The sequence below is a fragment of the Podarcis vaucheri genome (genome assembly GCF_965113315.1).
Source record: "Podarcis vaucheri genome assembly, chromosome: 3".
Lineage (NCBI taxonomy): Eukaryota > Metazoa > Chordata > Lepidosauria > Squamata > Lacertidae > Podarcis > Podarcis vaucheri.
This window is the reverse complement of record NC_138761.1, coordinates 56,611,147-56,627,923: the sequence shown is the minus strand read 5'-3', so window position 1 is coordinate 56,627,923 and position 16,777 is coordinate 56,611,147. Positions and strand designations below refer to the sequence as shown.

Genomic DNA, 16,777 nt, shown 5'->3' with positions numbered 1-16,777 from the left:
CCACTTTTGTTTTGTTTTGGCAACATTACTCTACTTACTGATTTAAGGATTAAATCATAAATAGGTGTCAGACATGCTATTAAATATTTTGCAAGCTCAAACATATCATAATCCACATTAGAAAACAAATTTCACTCTTCAATTTGAAGCAGTGTGCTCTAGGGAAAATAAGTGAGATCTGTTTGTGATATGTGAAAAGAGCAAATTGTATCCCTTTTTCACTTATTTTATACATTTCACAGATCAGGCTTGCCAGCATAAAATAAGATAAAATGAAAAAAAAAGAAAAGAAGAAAAGAAAACACTGAGCATACCATACACAACATACTTGTTTTCAGCAGTTTGTCACATTGAACCTTTTGAAAATTCATATCCAAATTACAGTTCAACTTACATCGTTTTCATGTTATATCTGCTGCTGGTGTGCATGGAAACAACATTTAATAAAATATTGTAATTAAAAAGTACAAGGTATAGATATTGTTAGACTTATTTGAATCAAGTGGATTCCAAATACTTAACTACCAGTGTTACAGTTCCAGGTGCTAATCTTTCACAATGAAATTTTCTTTTTATAGTTTCTAAATACTCAAGTTAGGATGCAATCCCAATCTGATATTTGACTCTTCCCCTGCCTGTTAGTTCTCTTGTGGAAATACACATTTTTTCCAGCTTGTTCCCCCTCAGTTGGGCTCCAGCATCAAAAGTTAGCCCATTTAAAGAAAAGAAAAAAACCTTCCAGTGGGATGGGTGGGTGTGGAGGATAGTGGGTGGTGTAAAAAGTGTAGTTTTGTTCTTACACTGCTATAGCGAGGATGACACAATTTTTTTGGCATCTAGTACATCTGTTCCCCAATATCTTAGACTTCAGAATCAGCATTAAATGTTTAGATGTTCACATGTACACACAAACTTGGGTTTTCAACTTTGTTTGTATGTTAGATACAAGGTTTTGCTCGATTTTGTTTTGTCCATACATCTTTCAATCAAAATACAGTGGTGCCTCGCAAGACGAAATTAATCCGTTCTGCGAGTTTCTTCGTCTTGCGGATTTTTTCGTCTTGCGAAGCACGGATGCACCCTGGTACTGTATTATAATGGGATAGCGGGCAAAGCACAAAGCGGGTCGCTCCCCAGCAGGAGGAGTTTCCCCAGCCTGGAGGATCTTTTGCCGGGAAGAGGCAAAGACACCCCCTCCCACCTCCCCACGAAAACAGCCCCCCTTCCTCTGTCGCCAAGCCTTGCCGCGTCTTCGCTCCGCCAAACCGCGTCCCACATCAAAGCCCCAGCCCGCTCCTCTCCCTCTCTCTCCACGAGGTGCCAAAGGAAGTTCGAGCCCAGGAACCGAGGGTGAACGCACGAAGCGCCCGGCGCGGACTCTCCCTTGTTCCCCCGTTACCTTGCGTCACGCCGCCGGGCTCCCCACAGTCTCAGCAGCTGCTCCCGGCTTCTTCCCACCCCCACAAAGGCGCCGTCGCGGCGGCCCAAGCGCAGTGGATGCCTCCTCCTCCTCCTTTGTCCCGCCTCCTCCTGCCTTCGCACAGTTAGGGCAAAATGGAGCAGCCACGTGGGGAGGGGGAGAGAGAGAGGCAGAGGCGGCGGCGCAGAGACCCAGCCAGATCCGCTGGATCCCAGCCCACCTGCCTCCTCTGTGCCCTCTCCAGAAGAGGATCCCTCTGGAATAGGTAGGTCGCTCCCTCGCTCCCTCCCTGCCAGCCCAGTTCCCGCTTCAAAAGGAAACAAACTCGCAAGACGTTTCGTCTTGCGAAGCAAGCCCATAGGGAAATTCGTCTTACAAAGCACCTCAAAAGCCGCAAAACCCTTTCGTCTTGCGAGTTTTTCGTCTTCCGAGGCATTCGTCTTGCGGGGCACCACTGTAAAATATTTCTGTTCCTGTCAAATTGTGATTATGTGGACCAGGAATTTCCTGCAGATGGCTTTCTGAAATGGTGTTAAGGAGACCCTTTACCGTTTATATGTTGTACCCCCTTTCCTTTTAACCTCTACATTTACCTTTATCTTAATTTTGTGGTCTAGATTTGAAATACAGTCGTACCTCCATTTACATAACCCTCTGGTTATATAAACTTCGACAGCAAACCTCGGGATCCAACCGGACCTCCGGAATGGATCCCGTCTACAACCAGAGGTACCACTGTAATTTGTTCCAGGTTCTTTCCTAAAAGATAAAAATCTAAGAAGTCAGGGCTGCATAAATACAGCACCAGCTGTGGTTAAATACCGGTACTGCATCTGCAGCACCCCTTAACAGAAGATAGAAAAGTTTTGTTTAAAATAAAACCTTTCCGAAGGAGAAAAGCAAAATTATGGGTTTAATGTATACTTTCAGGGAGCAGCACACCATGTGGTATCAACTTTGCAGGTTTCACTTCCATCTGTACAAAACAGAGCTAGAATCCAAAATGCAAGGGCCAGAGGAACTTTGCCAAAGCGGTATTGGTGTTAGTGATACGGTTTTATGTAAGGTATGATGGTTCGTTTTTTGCTTGCTGATAAAAATGCAGGGGAGCGTTTTCCTTTGACACAGGGTTTGCTGAAACATCACTGCTGTCTTTTTGTAATACTCCTGTGGATGTTTTTGCACAAAGTAGTATGTGTCAGAGCTTGAAATATTCTTGCGCAGTTTCCTTTGAACAGGTAGTACAGGACAGGTTCTAGCACATAGTTCCTTGGCATGCGGCCGCCTACCACTGGGAAAGAATGCCTTTGCTTACACATAATTTGATCAGCTAAAGGTTTGCCAGTCATTTTGCAGTTTATATACTGGGCTTCCATTTTGAATCATTGCTTTCTTCTTAAAACAAAACAAGGAGGTAGCAGTAGGAAATATGGAGGCTGATAGAACAATTTGTGATTAGCCGCGGATTTTTTTACAGTGAATTTGAATTAAATGTACATATTTTAATTACTGCATTGTTTTGAACTGCTGTGTGTTCAGTGCAATCTCTGACCTGGTTGTGAGCAAAATATGAAAAATGTAGAGTTACTTAGAATCTAATCCTAGTGTAAATGGCTGAGGTTTAGAATCCATAAAAGAATTAAGTTTTTACCTTCCAACTCCTGCCTCCATAGTGTAATATACGTTTTAACATACTCAAACGACCATATAGAAGGGTATAGTCTTCATATTCCTTACATTGACCCAGAATTGCGCTGCACTGTCACTCAGAAAATAGATATGACCTGGATACTCTAAACTGGCTGTGCTCAGATTACATTTTCTCCATGGAGCTGTGCCTGGGAAGGAAAAAGATATGGAAAATGTCTTGTGCCAGACTCTTCCTTCCCTACCTTTCATCTCACCCTCATTGCAAGGAAAAGTGAACAGGTGAGATGGTGGGGATAGAGATGTACAGCTCTGCCATACAGTGGTACCTCGAGTTAAGTACTTAATTCGTTCCGGAGGTCCGTTCTTAACCTGAAACTGTTCTTAACCTGAAGCACCACTTTAGCTAATAGAGCCTCCCACTGCCGCTGCACCACCGGAGCACGATTTCTGTTCTCATCCTGAAGCAAAGTTCTTAACCTGAGGTACTATTTCTGGGTTAGCGGAGTCTGTAACCTGAAGCGTATGTAACCCGAGGTACCACTGTACTAGGTTAAAATTTGCTTGCTTAACTCTCTTGTGGAGGTAAATATTGTATGACTAAAATGAGGTTTTACGCAAGCTTCTAGTTTACTAGTTATACTTTTCACTTTTCCAAAACCTATGCTGATGACAACACTATTTAGTTTATGCAGTGCTCCATGAATTGTAGTTTTCCATATAACTGCCAAATTGTAAGAGTTTTGAAGTAATAGATGTGTGATGGGTGTTAATGTTCACATGAATAGCACTATACATGAGGATATGCATTATTTTTAGACTAACCATTTGAGACAGTTCATACAAAGAAACAAGTGAACTAGTAAAGTTTTATGGACTAGTAACTTTTGCAGATTAATTTTCTGGGTAGTTGGATAGGGTGCGTTCTGTAGTGTAATTGCATTATTTTTTTCAGTATAAAGACCACAAGTTAATATTTCTATAACTGGCAGTCTGACCTCAATAGGCTGGACTCCTTTTAAAATTCCAGAACAAACAGAATATCAGAACATAGGCTGGGATAAATGCAACATACCAAGCTACCTTTGAAGCTGATGGGACTTTTAAAAATAGTTTGTTATATGGTACATTCTCTACTGTTTAATTGGAAAGAACATTAAACAAGCTAAGCATGCCCAAATTCTTGGATGCTCCAAATTCCCTTTTTGAAACCCAGCCATAGTGACTGCTTCCTCATCACACAACAGGGAGTGTTTACGATGATCCAAGCTGTAAGAAAATTTACAATACCGATAACACAGCTAGAATGATGAATGGAATACTGTCAGTAATGTAGAAAATTTCAAGGGAAAGGCAGTATAAAGTGGACAGGAGTGAAGGAGGCTTTTGGGAAATGGACTTATTACATTTGTGCATGCCTGCCTATGTGTTTGAAATGCTGGCAGGGGATCAAAGGGAAAGGGAGCTTTAGAATATGGTTCAGCATAGAACCCCTGTGCCTTTTTAATCTGTCTCTACACTTCACTGCGTGTCCACAATCTGTTGTAACTAAATATCACTCTAGTGTTAAAGTCATCAATTTGTTATCATACCCTACTCTGTACTGAAACAATAATTTTTCAGTAATCAGCAACCCCCCTGAAGATTCTCAGGGGAAGTGTGTAAAACAGAAGGAAATAAATATTGGATGTAATCCAGTGTAAAGTACTTAAGGCCTTGTTGGCATTGTATACTTTGAATTTCCTGATTTAACTTGACCGATTTTTCCTGGTTTAAATAAATCTAAAAAAGGAAAGATCAGCTGAGAATTTCTTGGAATGCAAATGCTTTCAAAGTTTTTGTTGGTGTACCAGTCAATGTTACAGACACGCTGAAGTGTCTGTTGCTGCAAATATTCCCAAATAATTGGATTTGATAACCCGCCTTGAAGTATGACTGAGAGATCCTAAAAATTGACATACAGTGGATGCCTTATACTAGTCTAGAGATGCCTTATGCTAGCCTAGTTTGCACATCACAGCAAAGCAAAGCAAAGCAAAGCATCATTAATGGTTTACTCTAACTGCAGAGATGGCTCCCATTTTGCTCCAGGCCTCACATCACCCCCCTAACAGGAGCAATAGTTCACAGTCCCTGGTTTAGCATTACATCTGATCTGGGGTTTGTCGTTTTCTCGATCCAAACAAACCACGATCCCTGGTTGGGATGTAATGCTGAGCTGGGAATAATAGTTCATTGCTTCCATTTGCACTGGGGGATGAGCAAAGCAGGATCCACCTGCAACATTCATGATGGACCGCTAGCTATGATGTGTGAACACTGCCATTGTGTCAGACCATTGGCTATTGTAGCCCAATCCTTCTGTTCTCACTGGTAGTGGCTCTCATGTCTTGATTAAATATTTGTTTCAGTCATACTACTAAAGACCCTTTTAAATGGAGATAGCAGAGGTTGAATTGGAGTTCACAATAGCATGTGTTGTACCACTGAGCTATGTACTGCTGCCTGCTCAATGATTTGGTTTCATTTTCTACTACCAGGTAGAAAAGCCTTCAGTCACAGTGACCAATCCAGTCCCCTCATAGCTTCACAAGTAGTAAATGAAGTCTGCGTGAGAATTCCTGATTTATTTCTGGGTCTGCCAGTGATAACATTGGTGCAGCTGTGTTACCTCAGACTGACCTAGAAATAACCCATCTTAGTTGGAGTTCATTCAAGTAAGTGGAGATGACCTGCAAGGGAGCATTGTTTACATGCCCCTTCCTCCAATAATTATGTCAAGTCACAACTCGAGTCATCTGGTCCCTGGATCATGATGGAATGATCCTTGTCTAGGGTACTCACGGACTAAGAATATTTTCACCTCTTGAAGATATATTGAGGAAGATATGCCTTAGAGGTCCAGACCATGGGGAGCCCGGAAAAATTAATAATTACATTTTGGTCTTTTTTATTTTTGTTTTTTTGTTTTTAATTGGATTATGATGTGGACATGTTGATTGGCTGTTTTTATTGGAAAATCAATAAAAATGATTTTAAAAAAAGATATATTGAGGAAGCAAGTTTTAAATTATGTTTATTTTTGTCATTTGCACCAAATTGTTTTTTATGAAAGGAAAGATTTGGGCTTATTAAAGTTAGGTAACTAGTAGCGTTAATGGGGGGAAACCCTAAAGAAGAAAAAAAGCTTTAGTAGTGATGTTACAGAACTGGGTTGTTATTTGATGGCAATAAAAAACCCTAGAGATATATTGCATGAATTGGTTAGTATTCAGAGTGTAGGATCAGTAGTTTAACCATGAGAAAATCCTTATCACACAATTTTGGGGGAGAATACAGATATTGTTCATAGAATCATAGAGTTGGAAGGTTTCCATAAGTGGTCATCTGGTTCAACCCTCTGCAATGCAGGGATCTTCTGCCCAACGTGGGGTTCAAATCCATGGTCCTGAGATTAAGAGTCTGTCTCATGCTCTACCAGTTGAGCTACATGGGAGATCTGTTTTTGACATAATTTTGCTGCCTGTAGTATTGCACAGTAAAGGCAGCAGCAGAGCATCATGATTTTAATGTCCAAATATTTACATGTAATTTAAACTTTTCATGTAATCACTCTCCCTCTCCTCTTCAGAATTTTTAAGAAAAGAATTCTGATTGTTCTTTAACTGAGAACTATGGGCTGGTATTTGAGTGCACACTCTTGACAATCAACCAATCAATAATTTTTCAACCCCTAAGGAAACAAGGGAATTGACTCATGCTTGTAATATTGATAATTTAGGGGGTGGGTTATAGGAGAAACAATAACCTTTCAAAAACTGGCCATGTCCTTAGCATATTCATTTGGATGTGTCCCATTTTCAGTGGAGCTTAATTTTAAGAAGGCGTGTTCAGGTTCATAAACTTAAGGGCAGAATCCAGTGTTAACTGGACAGATTCATTTCTTTGTTTACACATATATCCTGACTTTTCTGCCTGCCAACAATAAATTGTTTTAAAAGTTTTTTGGTTAGCAGTGTACTTTCCAAGAGTGACCACAAAGAAACATATTAAAACTAAATCATGCTGTAAATTTAATTATAACAATTACTTGGTTCCATTAATAGCCAGTGACTTGTATTGTGTGTTCTTAATGCCCAGGAGCCATGTTGTACTATACCTGAATTATTATAAGAACATAGGAAAAACCCTGTTGGATCCAGACAAAGACCCATCTAATCCAGCCTTCATTTACTACAGTAACCAACCAGATGCCTATGGGAAGCCTGCAAGCAGGACCTGAGTATAACAGCACTCTCCCCACTAGTGATTCCTAGCAACTGGTATTCAGAACCCTAGAGATACAACATGGGCATTGTGACCAGTAGCCGTTAATTATTTTAGAGAATACATAGTTAAGATATTCAGTACTTTCTTCAGGCAGTTAGCAGGCAGTTACAATCTTAGCAGCATTATATATTTTAAAAGTTAGGAGGACATTTTCCTTTCAAAATCCTAAAACCTATTTAGTGAACATTTATGTTCCACTTTATGTTCATGATTCCCTTAAAATGCTGTTAAAGCAAAGCCCATAGTGAACAAAACCACCTGAAATGTTCACAGCTGCAAAGGTTGATTTTGCACGGGATTGGAAGTTGTCTGATCCACAATCAAGATATATGGATTCAATTTCCTGAATTACTGATTAGAAAAAACAACAACATATGGTTCTGGTTACAAATCTTTAAAATGAGTGAAAATATATTAGGATCTTGGTATATGATACAGGATCCACAAATTTTGCTAAGCCTTGGTAACCAGCGAATATTTGTAATTGCCATGATCCTGACCTCCCCCTTCCCAAGTTCAGGTAGGGGCCAGGTCTTGAACTTAATGTTGCACTCACTCTTGCAGAACACCTCTGAAGCAAGCTCTGGAAGGATCACCTGTCCTTACCTCAGAAGGGCCTGGTCACGCTGTATTGTGGTTTCTTTTGGTGGCATTCAGAACATCTCTGAAGAGTGTTGCAACTGCAGGAATGATTCATCACCGGTTCTACCACATATAAATTGCCACACATAAATCTCTCTCGAGTTTTTGTTCCTCAGCTATTACCTAAGTCAGGACATGCTTCTGAAACGTAGATACCAAATGTCTTCTCTCTGAACCAAGGCAAATGTAAGCTGCAGCTGTTTTATTTTGTGGCTTTTGAAATTTTAGCTAAAATGGTCTAATATCCAAAATGATTTGCCCGTAGAGAAAATTTAAAGCTGGTCATCTGCTTTATTTTTGAAATTTGAAGACCTTTGTATGTGAACTGATTGAGTTAGACTGCCTTTGGAAAGAAGTTTTTTTAGTTCATAGTGCATCTACGAGACAGCAAAAGGCACCACTGTTGAAAGTGTGTGTGTGTGTATGGAGAGAATAGGGCTATTAATGACTACTTTTCATGATGGCTATGTACCGCACCCAGTATCAGAGGCAGCATGCCTCTAAATACTAGTTGCAGAGGAACACGAGTAGAGAGAATTCTGTTGCCCTCATGTTCTGCTTGCCGGCTTCCCAGAGACATCTGATTGGCCACTGTGGGAACAGGATGACAGAGTAGGTGGGTGTTTGATCTGATCCAGCAAGCAGCTTCATGTGTTCTTATGAGAGCTGACCTTGAAGAAGGGTTTCATACTTGAAATGCATTGAGCTCACCATAGTTAACTCCTTTCTTATCACCTACTGAGGTTTCTTTCTGTCCCATTCCGCCCCCCCCCGAGGAATTCTGATCCTACCATTTTCCCCTTCATGGTTCAGAGTATAAAATCCAGTGAATATGTATAGCTATAGAAAGATACAGCATATTTGTGTGCATGGTTTATTTTTATTTTTTTTAGGCAGATGTGCGTGCATATCTCAAGATTTTGGGAATCAGTTGCAAAATGTGAGGTGTTTATATTTTAGGGCAGGGAGTAGTGGAGATGGAGTTACTCTTTGAATCATCTCATTAATGATGTTGGAAGACAGATCTTCTTTATTCACATTAATGGTCTATTTTGGAGTTGATTGGAATAAACTGACAAAAGATGGTGTTTGGAAATGAAACATGACAGAAAGCAGTTAGTGTAAACTGCCCAATAATTTTTCACAGGCAGGAAAAAGGCAGCCATTAGAAAGTAGGATTTATGCCAATAAAAAGATAGTAAGATAAATTGATGGTCGGACTATAGTTCTGAGCTGGAAAAATGAGTCTTCCTGCTCAGTGCTCAATGCCCCTTCCGTTTTCTTTATCCTGATATTGGTACTGTTAATTTTATTAATATTAGAGGTATGAATTAGTAGCATGAAAGTAATAAGCAGTATACTTTTGGATGCTAACATTTCTGATTTTTTTTTTTCAAAATCTGTCCTCCTTCCTGTACATTCTGAAATGGACAAGGTTGAAATCTTCTTGATTGCCAGATTCCCAAGTGCAAAAGGATTTCAGTTAGCAGTATCTGTTTCCTGGCCGAAGTGTCTATATTTTTCTCTTGGTTACATAGGAAGTAGGGAACTATTGCTTAGTGTGTCAGGCTAGCTTCTAGTCTTGTGGCACCTAACAAGTGTGGGTTTTAATCCAAGCTCATGCTTCTACGTTTGAAATAGGTATTAGTAATTCTTGATGACTCACTGACTGCATTATCTCAGTGTGTTGTAATGATTAAAAACTGGAGATTGAAATAAACAGCAAGCATCACAATGCCAGTTCCTTCCCCCTTTTAAACACTATAGTACACCCACATTTAGCATCTTTTGTATTGTTCTCGTTGCACCATCTCAAAAAGGATGTCATAAACATGGAGAAGGTATAGAAAAGAGCAGCTAAAATTATTCAGAAGATGCAAGTATCTTCTTCCTTATTAAGAAGTGGTAAACATGGCGGGACTACTTGTTTAGAGGAAAACTCCCAGCAGGGGTGTGATAAGGCTTAGTATCATTTAGTATCACACACGATGTTGTGTGACATCACACACAATGTTACCACTCATTATTGAGGGGGCACAGCTCTCTCCTTAAGAACTTCGAAGGGCCCCCAAGTACATTGGCCTCCCCTAGTTGGTGTGCCTGCCACTGTGATAGCAGGTAAGAAATTTGGCAGATTAGTGCAGCAGTAGTAATTAGGCAGGAGACTAGAGGGACTGACCAGCAGAAGAGCAACTATAGAACCACACAGACAGGGCCAATGTCTGGATGTTGTTCTGGCAAAGACCCACGTCTGACCTGGAAGCACTTTTAGTCAGGTCAGACAGAACAAATGAAAAAGACATCTCTCTGAATAACTTATATGAAATGTGATTGAGTTGTGATTTCACAACGTATTTCCATTTTTAAAATACATTTTCATGTTTATGAATAAGAAGTCCAAGGACAGTTATGAGTAATGTGTACTACCACCTGACCAATGAACTAGCATTATACAGCTAGACAAAATCTGCTCTAAAAACTGTCATTGAGTATTACCTTGAGGTTGTCCTTGAAAAGTATTGCAGTATTTTTTGATCTCAGCATGCCATTAGTTTTCTGCCTTTTTTTAAAGCTGTGCTTTAAAACATTTTTTAAAAGGTTTGTTAACTGTACATGTGTTTAGTTTAAATGCAATATTTTTCATTGCTGCCTGTGTTCAGTTAAACAGAAAATTCCTTTTTCTAGTCCTTTAACAGCCATTGCAGATAACCAATCTGAATATAATTCTAGTTTATTATTTGGGGGGGGGGGTTAAGTCATACAGCAGTGAAGTGTGTGAGGCTATGCACTAAAACTTGGAAACTGTTGTTTTGGATGCTTCTTTTAACATAGTATTATTACCAGAAAAGCTTTTGTCATATACAATACTAGAAAGTATTGCATAAAGCTTCTTCAAATTGTTAATATTCCCCCCCTGCCCTGCTGCGGTTTCAGTGCATTACATGAAATAGTGATGAAATCATGACTCACTGACATGCAATCTTTCTGTTTGGAAAAGACAGATGGAGGCAGCAAATGTTTTAAAATCTAATGTTAAAAAGTGGTGTATTTTTATGAATCTTTTGTTTTTGTATCTCTTTTCAAGTATTTGCTAAGTGAAGGAGGGAAAGCACACACTGTTGATTGGCTGCAGTTACAATATGTTTCTTACTTATGAACTGAGCTATTATATCACATTTTTCTAGAGGGATATATATGGTGTGTGTGTGTGTGTGTGTGTGTGTGTGTGTGTGTGTGTATATCCATCAACTCTTGTCAGTCAGCAGCTGAAAGTGATATCCTGAAGACTACATTATAAAAACCTGTTGCACCTTTTCTAAAAGCCTTAATTGTGATAAACTTTAGTATGAGTATTACACTTGATTGCAGTGGAGGTAATGATAGTTAATTCATGCTTTGCAAGGGAAGTGTGATGGTTCTCTCAGTTGTTCAGCCATGATTAAACAATTGGGAATGCTTGCTCCAAGTATTGGGAAATAGGCTATGCAAGGAAGGGGCAACCATTAACATAGCTGTAAAATGCTCAGCAAAGTAAGAAGGGGGGGGAGAGAATTATACATAGTCTAAGAACTCTGCCTTAGATCTCAGTGCCTTATATTTAGTAATGTTAAAGATTTGGGTTCTCCTTGTAATGGTATAATAGCAATTTGTAGTACAAGGAAATTAGTGGAATTTGATAATTGTTTTTTTAAAGCTCAATCTGAAGGTATATCCAGCCATTCATTATGATAATTAGAACCCATTGAAATAGGCATTTATGTAGAGTACTTGCCTTAAAAATCCCAGCCCTGCAGTAATAATCAGTGACTGTCATCTAACCAAGTGTTCCTGAAACAGGTGAATAGACCATCATTAACTTTCTCTACATTCTGCATTTTCAGCGTCTGTCCTCCATTCTGGTAACTGAAACTTCCCTTCTTCTGAGTAAATGGCTCATACTGAACTACCGTTTTAGAGAACTTTCTTACTGACTAAATGAAATGCAGTTGGACTAGACAAGACAAAAAAGAAGCAGTAACTTCCTCATGACTGTGTGAGGTGTGTTCACCATGGCTATTCTCAGTAAGCTGTATCTGGCAAAGCCATCCTATCTGAGCAATGGAAATGCCCCTTCCTTTCCTTTTCCCATGCACCCCCAGAACAGATTTGGGGGCATGTGGTGGGAGGAGAGGGAGGATAAGTTCTGTTACTTAACTGGAAGTCCCTGCACAAATGGGATGACTTAGTCTGATGTGACTCAACATTTTTATCTTTATATATAACCTTGCCGCCATCTTGTAATTCTCAGGGGAAACTTTGTCTGTTTGCTTACCGAAGCTGGAATCAAAGATGTATCAATGAGGGTTCCCTCTTAGATCAGAGCCAATCTTTTGGCTTAGGCTGGAATGAAGGGTCTCACAGCTCCGTGCTGGTGGAAGGAATAACCACCCATGCAGCAACAAACCAAATGGTCAAATAAATATAGTGGTAAGCAGGCCTCTTGTTCAGGAGGCATGAACAGACTGGGATTCTCCTCCCATTAAAAATATATATAGTTGGGTTGGTCAGCCATGCATGTATATGGTTGCAGATGCACACTTTATTATTTTTACATTAAACATTTATTATCCATTATTTTTAAAAAACAAACAAACAAAGAGGTGCTTGTTTCCAGGGAAAGCAAATTTCATTTTATTCCTGCAGTCATGCTGGTACTATGAATCATGTGAATTTAAAATGCAAAATACATAGGCTCAGAGTATTTATTATTTTGTTATCAATCTGGCAAACTGTTTTTTTTGTTTGCCCTTTTTGGAATATATTCCAGTTGTAACACATGGAATGACCAGCAAGTGTGTTTGCAGGAGGAGGAAGATAAATGTTATCTGTGTGCTTCACAACGGAAGCAATACACATGGGAGTCTGATTGGGACTCTTGTGAGACCATCGAGTCAGTGGTCAACAGTTACCTAGCTGCATCGCTGGCCAGGGTCATAAGGAGTTATTCTGTCTTTGTCATCGCAACAATCTTGTGAAGAAGGCTGAGAGAGAGTGCCCAGCCCATGGCCCTCTCATGAGCTTCACCATCACGAGTCTGTAAATCCCAGTCACAAGGGGCAACTGTCCTTCTGCTAACTGCCCCTGTCCCAGATTTGCAGTGCAACAACCCGTTCCCAGAGTTGCCTGCAACTTACAGATAACTGTGTGTGCTTTCACTATGTCAGCTCAACTCCTTTCTTCTCTGAAGCCTCTGCACTCAACTGCAGAGAACTATTTGATCAAGGGAAGTATAGCATCTGCCTTTATGCTGGCCTTTTGCAGAACACAGGAGCAGGACAGTCTCCTGCACCCCCCCCCCAAGCTTAGTGCGAAATTGGCAGCCAGGTCATCCAACCACCAAATTATTTGCAAGCACAAATTTGCTGGTGGGGAAGGGTTGGTGGTGACCCTGAATAATGGGTTGTTGTTTTCCCAAACCAGACTTTGTGGGTGCCTGTTGATGACAGAGTGAAGATCTCCCAGGTGCAAGTCCACCTGTCCATCTGCTGTAAAATACTTGCTCAGTGGATCACACTGATTTATTTGTTTTTTAAACAAAATTTCTTGACATATACCACATGCTTTTAAGAAAACCTCTGCAGTTTACAAAAATAACATGATCTTAGCAGCTTTTAAAAATAATAATTTCTGGTTGTGTTTATATGAAATTAGTAAAAATAACTTTTACTCTTTTTTATTTTTAGCCTGATCCTTTTAGCATGCTTTAGGCGGCATAGTTAATTTTTATTAAGTGATAACAAATCTGCAGTTAATGATCTTGCCAAACATCTACTTTAGTATTATTTTTAGACATTCAGGAGCAAGTTAACCTCAATATTTATTTGTTTCTTTGCTTGTTAAGAATTAAAATAATATTTAGTGACATTTCAGTAGGTTAAGAAGGTAATGCCATTACTATAAGCAAATGTGCTGAGTACATAAATGGCTAGATGATTGCTTAGGAAGCAAACAGTTATACTATGGTTAAACTATTTGTCCATCTAGCCACATATTGTCTACTCTGATCAGCAATGACTCTTTAGGGCAAAAGTGAGAGAACCTAAATCTTTCTAGGTAACCTTCCCAAGGAGACTCCCCTAATTTTTATATATTATGACATTGGTGCAGCTAGGTAACTTCAGATAGATTTCTGGGGAGGGGTGCCATTTAGTTAGCCATGCATGCAACTTCTATTACGAAACATGCAATTAATATTTAGTTTCTACCTCCCTCCTGTTATTGTACGCTTTACAACTTTGCACTCCTGATATCTTAGAGCAAAAAAGTCAAATAAAAAAATAATAATTTGTCAACCCTGATTTAAATAAGGCACGCTCTGAAAATGTGTAGTTCCACATTTTAAATTCAATTAAATCACATCACTCCCATGACTACAGGAATAAAGTGAGGTTTGCTTCTGCTGCACTGGTGGTAAACCCATTAACTTGGGGAAAAGTACCATGTTGTTATGGGAAACGGTAGTAAATTTTGGAAGCGAAAACTTGGCTGGTCCTAGACTGTAAAATGTTTTTCAGAATAAGAAGAAAGAATGCTGTGGTCATCAGCATTAGCCTTGTAGAGCCTGGTGTTAGGCTTGTTCACCACTGCCCTATCATCTACTGCTCTCTGGGTGATCATTTCGAGGGCCCTAGACTTGCTGTACTTTTGTACTGTTTTATTGTTGTTAGCCGCCCTGAGCCCGGCTTCGGCTGGGGAGGGCAGGATATAAATAAAATTTATTATTATTATTATTAGACTTGAGCCCCAAGGTCCATGCCTAGCTGCACCACTGCATTCTGGTGAAACCTATCAAGAATTACACCCACCCACCCCAGGATTTCAGTGGGTCTGTGGTGCATTAAACAGCACTAGATTGTGGGCTATATGTTTTGCTTCCCTATTGTCTTTTCTCCCAGTAGGAAATTCAAGCTAAATATGATAAGAGAATTTGTATTAAAATTGTACAGAAAGGAATGCATCTTTTTCTTAACATGCCTTTCTTTACTCTTTTAATACAGTGAAAAAGGAAATATTGGGACAAGAAGGAAAACAAAATGACATTGAATAGTACAGCCAACAACATGTGTCTGCAGAGACATCTAGAGTAGGGAAACTGTGTGTGTGTATAATAATAATAATAATAATAATAATAATAATAATAATAATAATTTGTATCCTACCCTTCCCAGCTAAAGCCGGGCTCAGAGTGGCTAACAACAGGTAAAAATAGCACAGTGTACATAAAACCGCACAATTAATTAAAATACATTCTAGAATCAATTCAGAATCAAATTAATGGCAACCATCTGGTTAGAGGTCTATGAAGATTACAGGAGAGAGGGCAGGCCCTACAAGAAGAAATAGAAGAATATATTTCTTAAAAGTCAACTGAACAGACTTGATGCATTTGCTATTCTGAAAGTATTATTGCTGCTTGCAGCAGAAAAATTTGGTAACAAAATTCCATCAGGAGTACACTGGAAGTGTGTTGAATGCATAACCTTTGTGCTCTAGAAATGTTTCCTTTTATTAGATGTTTGTTTATGTAAGATTCAGTACAGTTAGTCAGTGCATCCCAGGTTACCTATTTGAATATATTCAAGTGAAAAATCTGACAGTGCATGAGCAAGTATGTAGGCAGTTATATAGAGCACTGCTTTGCTTTTTATGCTGCCCTTGCCTTCACAATACATTCTAACTGCTATATTGATTCCCTGAAACTGGGATGAGGACTGCTGACAGATTTCTATTTATTTATTGTTGGCATATTAGGCTTTCTTGCTTATTTACTGTGTGAATTTTTAACCTGCCCTTCATCACTTGATCCATGGAACGGTTACAACATAATTTGGCAATTATTTAAAACAACAATTAAAATAACAACCCAAATTAAATAAGAGCAGGTCGTACTTCTAGCCTACCAATTTACTTCCTGCCCAGGTGTTTATGGGGTAGCAGTTAAGTTCAACCTGGTGCCAAAATGTAAGTAATGTTGCCACATTCCATAATCAAGGCACCACCATAGACAAGGGCCCATGTGATGTCACTACTCAAGGAACTTGCCTGGGTGGTGATGCAACAATAAGGGTCTCATTGCAGATGTAAGTGTTGGAATTCTGCCTGGGTCAGAGGAATGTGCCACAGCGTAGGCACCGGCAGATATTCCTGTCGACCTCCCCGCGTCTCCACTCTGCTGATAAGCAGGCGAGGTCCCGGCGATTCATCTCAGATGTGTGAGAGGAACACACCGTTCTTTGTCTCTCCCCTTTGGTGTCCCCCAGTGAGGGGAAAGAAGCAGACAGAAAACTATTTACATCTTTTATTTCTGTCTCTCATATCAGTACAGAGAAACATGTCTGCACTCGACAACAGCAAGAAGAAACTCCTCCCATGTACTTCCAGTACAGGTCATATGACACACACACTGAGCTAACATCCGGTGCTCAGTACAGAATGGACTGCCCCTTTGTTTCCATGGCAACAGCCACAAACATCCTGTCTGGCTTTCCAGCCACAAGCAGCTGACTGAGCTGCTGGAGCCTTTGCTTGCTGCAGCATTGGTGCTTTATGGTAACAGTAAGAAGCTGAGCAGGCTGATACAGGGCAAGCCATTCCTTCAGATACCTGAGGTCCAAGATGTTTAGGGCTTTTTGTTGTTAATTAATATTATTTCTGAATTTTGTCCTTTAAATTGGGCATTTCTTGTCAGTATTTTAATGC

At 39.7% G+C, this 16,777-nt stretch overlaps 1 protein-coding gene across 14 annotated transcripts in view; it reads left to right on the top strand.

Moving 5' to 3' along the window:
* Positions 1-16,777, top strand: part of ARID1B (AT-rich interaction domain 1B) — a 355,979-nt gene that overhangs the window by 49,394 nt on the left and 289,808 nt on the right. The window contains exon 1 of one of the 14 annotated variants that reach the window (XM_082215160.1): positions 10,050-10,156. The exons of 11 other annotated variants lie outside the window; for them this stretch is intronic. The gene's annotated coding sequence lies outside the window, so the exon portion shown is untranslated. Of the gene's footprint in view, positions 1-10,049; positions 10,157-11,919; positions 12,077-16,660; positions 16,687-16,777 lie in introns of those variants that run through there. 2 more of the 14 variants (XM_082215161.1, XM_082215162.1) reach the window with 2 other exon arrangements.